This window comes from Brienomyrus brachyistius, chromosome 9 (assembly GCF_023856365.1).
Source record: "Brienomyrus brachyistius isolate T26 chromosome 9, BBRACH_0.4, whole genome shotgun sequence".
Classification (NCBI taxonomy): domain Eukaryota; kingdom Metazoa; phylum Chordata; class Actinopteri; order Osteoglossiformes; family Mormyridae; genus Brienomyrus; species Brienomyrus brachyistius.
Window position 1 is genome coordinate 5,883,167 of NC_064541.1, and position 14,799 is coordinate 5,897,965.

General features: G+C 39.0%; 1 long non-coding RNA gene across 2 annotated transcripts; it reads right to left on the bottom strand.

Moving 5' to 3' along the window:
* Positions 1-1,122: 1,122 nt before the first annotated feature.
* Positions 1,123-14,308, bottom strand: LOC125749123 (uncharacterized). Of its 2 annotated transcripts, none has more exons than XR_007399784.1 (3): positions 14,211-14,308; positions 12,948-13,044; positions 1,123-2,640 (listed from the first exon to the last, which is right to left on the bottom strand). It is a non-coding gene; the product is annotated as an uncharacterized LOC125749123 (long non-coding RNA). The 2 variants fall into 2 exon arrangements; XR_007399783.1 differs by lacking the exon at positions 12,948-13,044 and adding an exon at positions 3,460-3,538 and having other exon boundaries at positions 14,211-14,225.
* Positions 14,309-14,799: the final 491 nt, after the last annotated feature.

The window sequence follows — 14,799 nt, forward strand, 5'->3', positions numbered from 1 at the left end:
GATGTAATGCTTGCAACTTTCTTGCTAACAACCTATTTTAGCAGATTAAAGTGCAAGGTGCTGTAATATGAAATACCGCCGTGCTGTGAGCTAATGTAGTGAATGTTTTGAACGTGCAAACCAAGCAAGTTTTTTTCTTTCTTTTTTTTTTAGCCAACACACCTACGGAGTTTTTCCACACTGTGGCAGTTTCATTCAGACTTGGCTGCCAAGAAAACTGTACTTCTTTTGGAGAAGAACAATCAAAGGGGGAAAAGTTTCATTACTTTTTATTAATATTCCTGGTTTCAGTGTGTTTGCATAATCACGTATGTTTACCGTTTCTTAAAATACTGGCTCATTTTAGCCTGCTTCCTTTAATATAGATCTCTAGATTAATTATAGCGTCAACGAGATTTCTTTCAGAGCTAATACATTTGTTTATAACTTGCTCAGACTTTATTGTGTGGGAACCAAGTAACATGTTAACATCTATATACAAAAAGGACTGAAAGATAGCAGCTGAAACTGAATAAGCTGGCTGTAGGATTTATCATACGATTAAAGAGCAAAAGATGTAACTACTGCTAATGAGGGCCATCTTTTTTCTGGGCTACAATACTGGGTGGGTGATACCTCCCCTTTGATTAATACATCCGCGTTTTCTGAAAGATAGTTTTCCTACATCAAAAATATCCATTTCGGCGCCAGATCGAAATATGGTAGCTGCAGCGTTATTGATGAGCTCCCCAGACAAACGCTCCCATATTTATCACAGCGCGACCTTTATCCCACAATCATCCATCATAAATTAAACTTTTACGGCAGCACCGTGGCCCCTCTCCACTCTCAGCACAACCTTTGTCCAGAGGTCCCCCCCCCACACCTTCATTTGGGGCTGTTGGAGGGAAAAGCCTAAATCTGCAGTTCAGCACCTCTGTTGTTTGGGGCATGTGGTCATTGGCAAAAGCATCTGTCAAATCCGTCCCCTCGGTATTTGCCAACGTGAAGCCCCCCCGCCCCCCCCCCGTCTTTCCCAGGTATATGAATGGGGGACATTCTTGGATTAAAAAAAAAAACAATCCAGAAACCACAGCTAACATACTGAGCCCACAGTAACAGCTGGCTGAAACATCTCTCATTACCATGCTTCAACATATAAGATATACTAAGAATCAACAAAGCAACAAGAAGTTACTTCTCATGCTCCTAGTGCCCATATTTTCTTGTGTTATAAATACATATATAGCTGGGTGGTCAGCTTGAATATGTGTCATGGTCTGAGACAAACAGTGATACATTTCTTGATATTTAATGCTAATTTTATAAACCAAAACACAGTAAAGGTGTTTTACCAGTGAGATTGCATTCATCTCTCATGCTTAATAAAGGAACATATTAATATTAACGAGAAGCAAAGCATTAAAGCTACAAACTTTGGAGAGGGGTAAACCCTTTGACTTCCATGTGATTAACGCAAACAAATGAAATAACGTTTCATTTACGTGCAATTAACTCACAGCAACTTTAAGTCTCCTTTAAGGAAATGTCAATATAATTTGAAACAGGCATCAATTATGGATTTAGAAAATACATACATGGATGTTTGTTTTAAGCATCTCGTTGGATCAATGGGGCAAATCAAATAACTCTTCTGCTATTGTTTGGTTTTAGTGTAATTAGCTGCAACATAAATAGACTTCAGGATTGTGGTTATACTTGTTATTTTTAGTATGTTTATTAATCACTTACCTTAACAACATCAAATTAAACTTTCACATGTTGCTCTATGAATCAATGTGATGTTAGAGTTCATCCTTGGACTGCATGTAGTACATTTTGCTTGTTTGTCATTTCATGATTTATTTTATTTCTAGATTCATCTCGGTTAAAAAAAAAGATTATGCATTGTTACAGCAATGGAATTGATTCAATTATTTTGCCATATGGTTGAACAACAGAGTGTTATTCTGTTCATAAAGGTCACAGAAATTAGTGAGGAAAGTAGGATTCCCTCTTGCCTATGAATAAAAATGGATTCATTAGACTGACTCCCAAGCTGAATATCATGCATAGATCCTTTTAGGATCAGACAGATTGCATAATTGTAGAAGGGGTAGGCATGCAACAGTGCTGCAAACCATGCCATGATGCTAAAGCTACTGTAGCCGGCACTCCAAAATTAGAGTTCATTCAATTTACAGCATTTTCCACAGTGAAAACAAACGCCCTAAAAATACATACATACTGTCACGATCCGTACAGAATGGGTGATCGTTCAGGCAGTGCGAGCGAGCAGGAACAGGCTGGGAGGTGCAAAACGGGGTAAACTGGGGATTTATTAAAGGACAAGGGTAGAACGGACCACAGGCATCGACAAACATCAATGACAGACACCGAACTCTGGTAAGACATGGACTCAAATAGACAGGACTGATTGAAAGTAAACGGACACAGCTGGGTACAATCGGGGAAGCACACGTGGGTAAGCAGGGGGCGTGGCACACACGAGGAGCGGACGAGCCGGGCATGACACATACATACATACATACAATGTAAGGATATTTTGATCTTGATGTATCAGGCAGCATCTTGTTCTGATGCCTTTCTCTGTATCCTTCTTCATTGGCTTCCATGCAATAAGTATCTCCTTCTGCATGTCTGAAGAAAAAAATAACTGCAATGGTGATTTTTCAAAAACTCAAACATAACGATAAGTAACTATAACGTTTACTACTTCTGAATCAAGCTACATGTTTTTTTTCTTTTGCAATATGGTGCTTGAATTACAGTTTGCATTGTACGCTATTATGTGATAATGACGTACATAATGTGATTATTATTATTATTATTATTATTATTATTATTTTACTTAAACGTCATTTGTTCTCTGTCAGACCACAACAAGCTGTACCGTGAATGTTGTGTTTCCATTTTTAGCCATTTTATGCGTAACGAAACACAACATACCGTGAAGTTTCCAGACTCACTGTTTACCAGGGACCAACCTCAAGCCCCACCCTAAAGCATAACAACCCACAACATGATTGGTGAAATGCTGTGCAGATGTGTGGTTGGGGACAGATGTTCTATGGGAGAATGTTTTTAAAAACTCCAGAAGAGAGATTTTCAGTAAATGTTATCGTAAAAATTGTCGCCAGTGATGGTCAATGAAAAACTCAGAACCGGCATAATTCCGCACATTTTGTTTGAATTGCACAATGATTCTATGTGCTACATTTCAAGAGAGTCTCTGAGTCAAATTGATTTCCTGAGTATGTCACAGGTTATTGTCTTTGTGTAACTCCTAAATGTGCACTAACAGCTGGACGAATGAAGTGTTAATGTCTTTATGGATCCCTTCAGTTGTTCTTCTCATTGCACAACAGTTGCCTCTCCAATGACCCCCCAACCCGAAAGTCACCACCGTCCCCCACCCCACACGCATAAACACACACTTCTTTAACCCTCACTGCTAACCTCCTGAGGGCTTGGGGTGTTTGCAGTTCACTGATGGTGTACAACCTTTCCAAACCTCTTCAGCATCACTTGAGCACACCTAAAGAAAACCACCAGCACACAGTATGTGAAAACATTCACAATTAAAGAAAAATCAACTAATTTATTTCTCTTTAAATATTACCATAGGAAGTGTGTACGTGATATATTTGCTTTTTCCAAATCTTATGTGATTACAAATAACTTCAGCAACCATCATCTGCCAGTGATATCAATTTTATCAAGGGAAATAATCGTCATTTGCATATTTATGAACAAAACGAACAAAAGTAACAACTGACAGTAGGAAAATTTTTATGGCTAACCACCCAGCATCCACAACCATGAAAGTTAGAATTGAAAACTTAGAATTGAATTATATTTTTTGCAGTTTTTCCTAAAATTAAAAATGTCTAGTACCACGTATTCAATGTATTTTTACTATATTTGCAATATTTTGCAAAATAGTCTTTACAAATGCAGACACTATATATATATATATATATATATATATATATATATATATATATATATATATATATATATATATATATATGTGTGTGTGTGTGTGTGTGTGTGTCAATATATTTTACTGTGAGGTACAGTGAAATAATCTTAAACTTAACTGCTGCTACACGTTTGTAGATTATATTTAATTTTTGGTTATTTAGTTAACAATGTAACCTAATGTAGCATAAAATTGCACAGTTCTACAGCTATTAGCTATTTTATCAATCGCAGATAACTAGGAGAAGTACTACATTTTGCCAACTCAGCATGGTTAAAATGTGAAATAAACTAAATCTTTTTTGTGTCTGTATGTGAATTAATATACATTCCTGACTATATGGTTCAGGTAAGAAATAAATTGAGATGGTATGTAAACAATGTATTCCAGGTACACATGCACATATATACGTGTATGAATCTTGCCACGCCAAAATTATAATTTGAGCTTTTGCATGTAAGGAAATTCTTAGTCATACTAGTGGCAAGATCTTCGTAAACACTATACTATATAAAAAACCAGCACAAACTCTAAGATAATTGACCTAAATCTGAACTGACATCACTACAGTGCGATTCATTACGCCTCCTAGTGGATTGATAAACTAATGCAGTTTGTAATTGAAATGCAAAAAGAATGCAAAGTGCAAAGTCCCGTGGGTCGCCCCATTATGTCGCATTACGCCCTGCAGTATGACAAATACAAACACAAGCTCTGAAACCCCATAAAATGCTGTTAAAGCATGGTGCTGGTCAGTGTCCGAGATCTATAAACGCCATGGTTAACATCTGAACCCGCGTAGGTCCTCTGATTTGGAAGCAGCCTGTCGAGGAGATGGGCACGAAACAAACAAATGGCCGGCTTATTTCCTTCAGGGGAGGCCTCTATCAGTGGCAATGTTCCCCAGTGTTTGTTCCACTTCCATCAGTCACCTAGTGTTGTCCAGGCAAGCATTCCACAGCCAGCACTGGCTTTTCCACCTCAGTCAACAAAGCTGAACTTGGTCTATTTAGCTAGAAGGCAGACTGTCACGAAAAGTAAGACAAATGGGGTGTCCTGATTGACTCTTTCCTTAGATACTGAATCAATAGGCTTATTATCACAGCAATTACAGTACTAATACAAACAGATGCTTTGGGTAGACATCTGTTTAAATGGATGGGACAACTAGATTTCCAGTCAATAGGATAGAGAGACCCAGCACTAACACAAACATTTCAGCCTTCCCGTTAAAAGTATTTAAATGGTCCTCTCTAGAGGGTTCAATAGCCCTACTGGACAACAGAAGTATGGTCTGACCATTTTATTTCATCATTATTATATTTTATTTTTAACTGTTTCCTATATATCACAGCTACATTGACAGCATTTAAATGCAGCTCAGGATGTACCATCTAAGGTCTTTCACTAGTCAAAAAAAAAGATATACATTTTTCTAAAAAGCTCAAAAAACATTTAGTTTATTCACAACTAAATTATTATACATATACAGGTGATTTCTATTGTTTTGTTCCCCCCCCCCAATTTCTCAAAGTCAGATGTATACCAGGCTTTTCCAAATATAAATAATATGCAATTTATCTTTATCAGTTCATTTAATTAAATTTATTCTATTCTTTTTTTATCTTTCCGCAAAAATACAAAAATGACACAAATCCACTGCTTCCATTAGAAAATGTTCCATGTGCTAATTATTGGCACGAAGTAAAATTGTTCAGTGTAATATAATTTTTGAAGACTGGAAAACAAAACCTTCAGCTGAAAAAGTCAAAGATATTTAAGAGAGCTATAAAGTGAATTTTCCCACTTAGTCTGGTGTCCTGCAGATGAATACTTCCTTGCCATCTAAAGGGTCTCTTGGCTTACTTCCTTATTATGATGTGTTTCAGGAGAGAGACCTCATTGCACCCCAACAGAGACACGTTATTTTAACATTTCCCCTCTATTCTCTCTCTTTGCAATAGTCACACCTCCTTCTGTTCCGCCCACGATTCTAATACTGCACATAGTCAATGGGGTTTTGGCCAAGAGGCATATCACTGGAAGTGAAAACGTGCTATGAGGTGGACCTTTTCTGGGGGCCTGATGGCAGCGATGCCACTCGAGAAGGACATGGCTGGCTTGTCTGTTCCTAACAACCAACTGTGTTTGCTAGGTGGAGCATTCAGGGTCGGTGTTGTGCTATTGTTCTGGGCTTCACTCCCCCATCCAGACCCTCCCATTCCTCCCCGTCCTCACCGCAGGCCTGGGCTCTGCTCGACTGAGCAGGTGTCCTCAGGAAAGTAGCCAAGCAGAAAGGCCATCCTCTTTCTCTCACCCGTTTCTCACATTTATTTATTTGATTTCCCTCTTTTTTCCTTTGGTCAGCGAGAGAATGAAATTACACCTCACGCCCTGTCGGCGTCGAGAGCTGTTGATTGTTTCCGCCCGAAGCCATAGCTAAGGGAACAAAGAAAAAGAGAAATATCCTCGTTTCACATCAGATATTAGGCCTCCGCACAAGTGTGAGCGTTCATGGTCGGTGGACCTGCATTAGGAGTCAATGAGGACCACATTTCTCCCGTGTCACCCTGGCATTTCAAGAAAGGGAAATCTTTATCTGGTATCAGTTGCCCGGAAACGAGTGATGTCGAGCCACGGGCCTTTCAGAAATCGGACACGCTGTTAAACTGTCCGTTGCAAATTATGATGATAGCAGTTTCAAAGTCAAATCATGAGAAAACGGGCTTCTGGTTTCAAGACATGAGAACATTCAGATTTTTTTTTTTGCTTTTAAATTCCACAAAGCAGTGAATATATGATTAGAATAATGTATGTACAGTAATCACTGATAAACAAAGAGAGAGGTAGTAAGGAAGCCTTGCTGAAGCTGGGTATATATACACACACACAAATATAAATAAAAAGAGTAAAGCACAAGAAAGAAAAGAAAATGGTAGAAGCACAAACTAAGGTACTACAATTTAGAAAAAATATACACATATAAACTTGTAATATTCAATTCATTCACCTTCGGTTATCTTAAAATAAAACTTGAAAATTACTTTTCCAGTATTACCAATTATACAGTGAAATTTTAAATTCTTAATGCTATGCACTGATTTCTGTGGATTTTATGAGACTGATTAGGATTATAATGATAATGATGAAAATAATAATTATGGTGACCGCAATTGTTACCGTATTATTTTGCATAATACGAAATACAAAACCCAAAAGCTACCCACCGAAGGTAAAATATGTTATTGCATCACCAGCTACCACGTTTACACATTTTATTCAAACATTTATTAATGAGAATTCAAAATACTGGAAACACTGTTAGCGAAACCCTTTTGCAAATGACTTTCACAAGGTTCGTACACTCTTAGCCTATTGACATCACTATTACTTAGCCGTTTCCTTAGCAGTTTAACCTGGAACTGTTGCAAGGTCTAAGAATGAAGGAGGAAATCTGCCCAGGAGGGATAAAGAGTGAAGGACAGCAGGGAAGTGGATTTCAGCCAAAGATGAGGATCAAGCAGGTAGGTGACTCCGGCCTGCTTCAGGGGTAGTACTTCACTCTAGCTGGGGTATGGTGGCAGGCCGGGGTCTTATATATCCCCAAATGGACACTAAACCACCTTTTATATAGCATAGAACCAACGGTCTTTGCATTTGGTTTTTTTCTTCTTCCTTGCATCATCCTGAACCTGCTTTTGAAATTCAGATGTGGGTTCCAGCCTTGCTCTTCTAATAGACGGGTGCAGAATTTGAACGTGAACCCTTAAAAAAAAACCTGGCATTTCTCGGATGTTTGGGATTTCTTTATTCTTCAACATTTAATCTCAGAATCTTCTCTTTTTTTGTGTGGTATAGCTATAGACTACAGAGCTACTGTTCTGCTACCAGGCTGAGGTGAATAGGGTAGAAAATGAAACCTCCACTTATGTAGTGGCTGCATTTGAAATTCGCCTAATTAGGTGATTATGTCATTAGGGGGGGGGGGGATATGTGCATTTCAAAAGTCCCCCCGTGAGCCACTAAAATTAAAGGAGATAAAGACAAGATTCGTATTTCTTCAGGGCTGAAAGGTAATTAATGCATTTAACTCAAGCTCCTGATGCTTCAGACAACAGAAGGAAAAGGGATCGAAGGAATGAAAGAATGAAGCGGATTGGGCAGGCCTTTGAAATACATACAGCAATGTCAAATGCTTCATTCTGCAGCTGAGAAGCAGGAAGTCGCTATGCCAAGCAGCAAGAGCAAAAATGCTGTAGAACGGACACTGAATGGATGGTTATGGGATGACTCCTCATACCCTTATGAGAAGCCCTGTCACGCTGACATCTGCTGCTGACCCGAATATAAGCGCATTACCCTTCGGTACTCTCACAAAACCTTTAAAAACCTTTTCATTAGAACAACACTCCTGATAGGATAAAGTACCTGTCCCAACCTTAAGCAAGGAGTAACGTCTTAAAACTGATTTGAGTTGTTTTGGAGCTTTAGAACCGAAATACCTAAACACTGGGGAACGATTATCTTCATTTATGATGACAAATTCAGACGTATGAATGGTGACTTCAGATTGAACCTCTTGTCCTAAGAACAAATTACTCAAATCTGAAGTGCAGGGCACCCACCCATCCATTTTCTGTAACCGCTTGTCCTATACAGGGTCGCGGGGGGGTCCGGAGCCTATCCCGGAGGCTACGGGTGCAAGACTTGGAACAACGCAGGATGGGGCACCAGCTCATCACAGGGCACACTCACACACCATTCCCTCACACACCATTCACTCACACACCATTCACTCACACAAGGGCACCTATGGGCAGTTTGGGAAATGAAGCAATATTCAAGAAATAATATCTAGACAGGTTTGTCTAAAAAGCTCAACTCCCAATACATATATTTGTTCTCTTTTTCCATTTAATTTTTTTTATTATTATTTTCACAAGTGGACAAGTATAAAACCAAGGAGTAAGTGCCGATTTTGTTTTGTCATTTATCTCAGGAATCAAAAACTATTTTCTTTTTATTCGTTAAAAAATATGTAATTAATTCACTTACATGATGCCTTCAAGGGTCATTCTTGAGATATATCGCTACAATCTGCAACATTCCAGAACACGTTCCAAAATCCTAAAGCCATCGGATACTGGTGCCGTGTTTACAAATCATTAATCAGTTGGGCGAGTCTAAAGTAGCTGTCATTGGCACAGCTGTGAATAACTCACAGAGAATAGGTGCAATCCTACAAAAGCACGATAGCATGGCAGTGCTGCCAGAGATAATACTTTAGTGGGTGAAAAAAGTTTTATATTAACTAAAATGGGGCAAAAGATCTGCAGAAGAGGGGCAAGGTGGGGCAAATGCAGCAATTTGGAACAACAGGTTGCTAGGCAGTCTGTGCTGGCCTCTGAAATGTCTCCTCTGCGCTCAAACTGGACCATTAAAATGCGCTAAGAAAGGCTCCTTTCAGGCCTTTGAAGGCAGCCTCTAACCCAATTGTTTGCAAGGGTCATTAAAATGCACTAGACTTCCTCTTATACTTAAATGAAGACGCCTCTTACTAGCTATGCTTTAACAGCTTTGGCACACTGTTGATCCATAACAGAAAAGAACCATAAGCTCGTCATCCCAGGCCTGGTACATCAAGAAATATTTGTGCTCCTAAATGTTGTGTATATCAGCACTGCATTTTCCAGTAGCAATGATAATACGACAGAGATTAAACATGCATAATCACCGTCTTTTGTCGAATCGTTGAATTTGTATAAGCAGCCAATAGTGTGGCATTGTGAAAATTAAATATGTATAAAAAGTGGTTCCCTTCAGTAATACTCCTGTCGGTATGTAGCAACAGCTGCATAATCAAGAGTTCACTATACAATAATGAAAAAACTACATACACATATGTGGATTATGTGTATATTACACCGTGGGGACCAAATGTCAAAAAACTAAAAATGCCAAATGTCTCATATTTTCTTTGATTATGTATGGTTAAGGTTAGGTCTAAGCAGGGGTTAAGATCATCATGTTGGGATTAGAGTTTTTCCCGTGTGTGTGTGTGTCTGCGTGTGTGTATAAATACACACACACACACACACACAGTATATATAAATTTTACAGGTATACAGATATGTTGTAGCAGTTGATAAATTTTAATGGCCGTGTTTTTAATAAGGGCACAGAGTTGCAGGTCACATCCCCTAATGCACTTGTTTTGTCACATATAGTAGCTGTTACATAATGCATGAATGTCCTCAGCCCATTTAAGACTGACAGGGAAAGTGGTCTACTCAGATCAGACACTAAAAAAAGGTTCTGTGTGACTGCAGAGATTAAAGGAACGTTCTATACAAACAAGAGTTAAACTGTTGATATGAGTCTTACAAAAATGAGTCTTATTCAATAACAAAAGAGACTAAAAATATACATATAGATCTTATTGTCTATTGTGTATTATATCAACGAAATTCTACAAATGCTTATTAACTTAAGGATTAGAATAAATGGTCATGTCTATTTTCACTGCACATTCATAATGCATTCATAAAACGTTTATAAGTAAGATACCTTAACATATTTTAACAGCTTTAATATACACGAATAACAATCATTATACGATTATAATGTTTGTTATCATATAATGTTTGTTAATAATGTATATTGCAGTTGTTAAAGTATGTTCGGATGTTAAGGTATACTTACATGCTGCTATGAATGTATTATGAAGGCACTCTGAACGTTCTTTGGATGCATTATAAAGGCATTATAAATGCATTATGAAGGTGCACTTAATGATCTATGAATACATTATGAAGGCATTATGAAAGTGCAGTTAATGTAAAGCGTTACTGAATAAACTGATGCTAATGTATGTGCTGTCAGATTCAATAAGAACTGGACATGTCACTATGATGGCACCTTTCAAAAAATGTTTCGGAACATGAGGTGTCCCTCTTGTACACTGACACAGAAGCCACCACTGCTCACCGCAGCGCATAGAGCAATAACTCACAAACCTGTCCTTGTAGTGCCACCGGAGTCGATGATAAATATGTCAACCTTTATGGCCTGCCTCAAAAGCTAAGGAGATTCATTTGTGAATAGAAGCTGAAGATTTCCCTCTAGATGGTCCAGTAGCAAATCAACGTTATATTTAATAATACGTTACGTCTAGTATTGAAGAAAGGTTTGACGTTGGGCGTTATTTTCTTAAGTAGCGGAATCTGTTGACACACTGCTATAGTCTGTGATTTATGCTGCATATATCATTCTGTATTTAAGTGACATTTTCACAATTTTCTTATTTACGATGACAAGGTTGAGTTATGATGGTCATCATTTCTCAGTTTAGATCCTAAACATGACTTTTGATTGTTTACTTTTTGACAATTTTATATCAACCCTGCATTTATTGTTTCTTAATATGATTGATATAAGTTGTTTTGTGTTGCAAAGAAATACAGTAGATCAGCTTGTCTGCAGTCAATTTCATTGTCATCTATTTAATTGTAGGGAGACTTATCTTGAGGTGTTTTACAATGTAAAATGACTCCAAGCAATGGGACAATGGTAAATAGCACGACACTTAATGCCAGCCATTTTACATCAAAGAGCAAATTATACTCCACATAAAAGACGAATTTGTTCATTATAAACATAAATCAAACAATAAAAACATTGCATTGTAAACACGGCCTGCTCACGGGGTACAAAGACAAAGGGAAATCTTTTGGATAGGCGTGTATTAAGTGGGAGCATTCGTAGACGAGGCTAACGCCTGAGGCTTTGAGCAGCCTCTTTTGTTCAAAAGTAAAGCGCGCATACACCTAGCTTTAAGAACTCAACATGATTCCTGATGAAAAAAGGGGAAAAATATTAAATAATCACACAGGCTACCGCTGGCTTCCAAGAAACTGTAGGTGTCTCTTGGACCGGGATTCAGACAGATTGGGTGAGCAGCGTGTTGCCGCTTGGCAGAGTCATTAGTGCAGATCCTGCTCTTTTGGGAAAGGAAAGTTTTGGCCTTCCCCTCCATATCTGTTTAATTTTTGCCATTACCGTCATCTCAATAAGACATCAAGGTGCCGCTTCTTAATTTCTCAAGCTCTCATCACTGAATCCGAACCAAAAACATGATAGAGCTGCTTCTTTGCTAATCACTCCCAAGGCCTCAGAATCACCCGTCTGGCAGAATTTATATTTGAACTTAATTCAGAGATAAAACTGATTGTGAATGTAATGGTGACACGAAAGCCTGGGTCAGTCTCACACACATCATTTCTGTGCGAAATTTTCAACTTCAACTACTGTGGATACTGCTACATGTTAGCTTTGGATATATAAGCGTCAGTCAACTGAGAAAATAGCAGAAATATATATAATAAGATGTAAAGAAGTATAACCAAAAATTAAATGTTTCATAGTGGCGTTGAAATTAGTTATTACTATTATCATCATTATTATTAATTACTTTAAATGTAACGCTAACCTATGTTGAACAATGCCACCTGTAGCACAAAGAAACACACAAGCCCATTACAGCATTAAGGACAAAAAAAAAATGATACAGAGTTAAATGAAAGCAATCCGGTCGATGCTGAACCAGGACGGTCATCTGCCTTCCTGGCGACAGCTGGATCAGAGATGAACGACAGCCAGAGGTATAAAACCCTCGCTGCCCTCTAGGCCGAGAACCTGGATGTGCAACTCTCACCCCCACTCAGCTCCTCCCCCCCCTTGCTGCCCCCCCCCCCACACCCCCAAATGAGGCCAGCAGCAAGTCAGAGAGAAATCTGCACAAGAGGATATAGAGGGAGGCGGGCTGGACACCGTCACCGAGGATAGAGGTCGCTGCTGAACAAGGAGTTCGCTGAGCTGTGCCGCGGACGGCGAATCCGGCGGAAAGCAACAAACACAGCAACCAATGATAAGTTACGCCCTCTGCCCACAGGCCCAGGCATACCTCCTACAGTAGGCGTCCTCCTTTCCTCCCTTTCCCTCTTCCCGTTTCCTGTCTTCCTATGTTCCCCTTTCACACATTTTCCCCAGCAGCTAGTAGGCTGTAAAATGGCCAGAGTAAAAACTATTAAATTCAAAACAGCGGGGGTGCCCATTATCTCTGTAATCTGGTGATAATTAGAATTAGTGCAAGAGCTCCCCCAGGGTGTGAATTTGAATGCTTTACAATGCTTATAAAGGGATGAAGGCACAACCTTCCCCCCCCCCCAACACCCACCACCCACCCACTAACTCTCATAACCCCCCCCCCTTCCTACCTCCCTACACCCCATCTCCAATCACACTGACTACCTCCTAAGTAAAGAGATACACAGCTGATAGTAAAACTGGCCAGGCTAAAGCTACAGACCTGCCCATTAATCTGATGGTAATTAGAATGCTCGATAGACTCCTAAAAGAGATGTTAGCTACCTAATTATACTATCGCCCACCACCCAGCTATTAAAGAAAATTGATAAAAGGCTGGAAATTGCTACCATGTGTACACAGCGCTAGTCCTCGCGAGCTAAGGCTCCTACAGCTGAGGTAGGAGCAGCGCACACATATGCAAACGTTGGCTCTGGTTCAGGGGAAGCTGGTCGGCGTGAAAAAGCTCATTTGACAACAAGACTATAGCTGTATCTGAGGAGCTTCTGTCCTCACTTATCTGATCTTTCGTACAGAGCCCCCGCAGGGGGGATTAAACCTTTTTTGAAGCCATTCTCAGTCTCACACTATGCACTATGGATGCATTCTGGAGAGCACTCCTTAAGCTCTGCCAGTTAGCCGGAGAACTGCATCAAATGAAACGGACGAGGGGATATTTTAAGACGTCCCGGTCAGCTGCCATGTAGCTACATACAAAAGCACTCCCAACGTGCCAAACGTCTATAAAACGAAACCAAGGTATTTTTTAATTCCTCAGAATTCTCCTTGCGCACATTTGTACTAGGAGTATTAAGCATTAAATAGGTATAACACTCTACTTTCATTATCATTGAAAATTCCCAAAAAGAATGTCTTTACACTAAGCTAAAAACAGTGTTATTGTTTTTTTTTTCTTCTCCTTGAGAAGACACATTGATTATAGCACAAGTCAGGTTGACAAACGCAACACCCCATAACCCTCTGTGCCATGAAATGTTGTTGTTCTGTCTGTCAGAGGCACTTTCACCCCCGCTGATGTGACATAGTAACCCCTTTTCGGCGGTGAAGCAGATTCACTTACCACTAAAACTGCCGCAGATCTCAAAAGATTCTATTCGGGGAGGGAAAATACTTCCAAATGGCAGGAGCGAGGAGGAAGTGTGAAAAAGGGGTTATCCTATTAGCCCGATTAAAACTGCCAACTCCTTTTTAAAACTGACTGCTGTAATTACACAAAAAATTCTATCATTTACAGTAACTCAAAACCCTTTGTACATTTAAAAAATTATTTATCAGAAATACAAAATTTCTGCTTTTACAGAAACAACATTATTAGTCCCAGATTTATTTTTTTTCTTTGTGAATCACAGATATCTTTATAAATCGTAACATGTTTATGAGAATCGGATTGCTTTTGTGTTTGTTTGTATTTCACTTTTCAGATTTGCTGAAACCACATGCTGTGGGTTGGCTTGAACTTGTTTGATCCAGAGTTTTACACGGACAGAAATTAAACCTGAAATATGAACGATTACTTAAGCCATATAAATGGAAAATTCGAGTGTCATGCTATTTATTTTATTTTCACTTTCAGGCTGTTCTAGTTGTTTTCGCAGTTTATTGCTGATGCTTGTCTCAGTGATTGTTTTAAACACGTTTAATTTGTTACA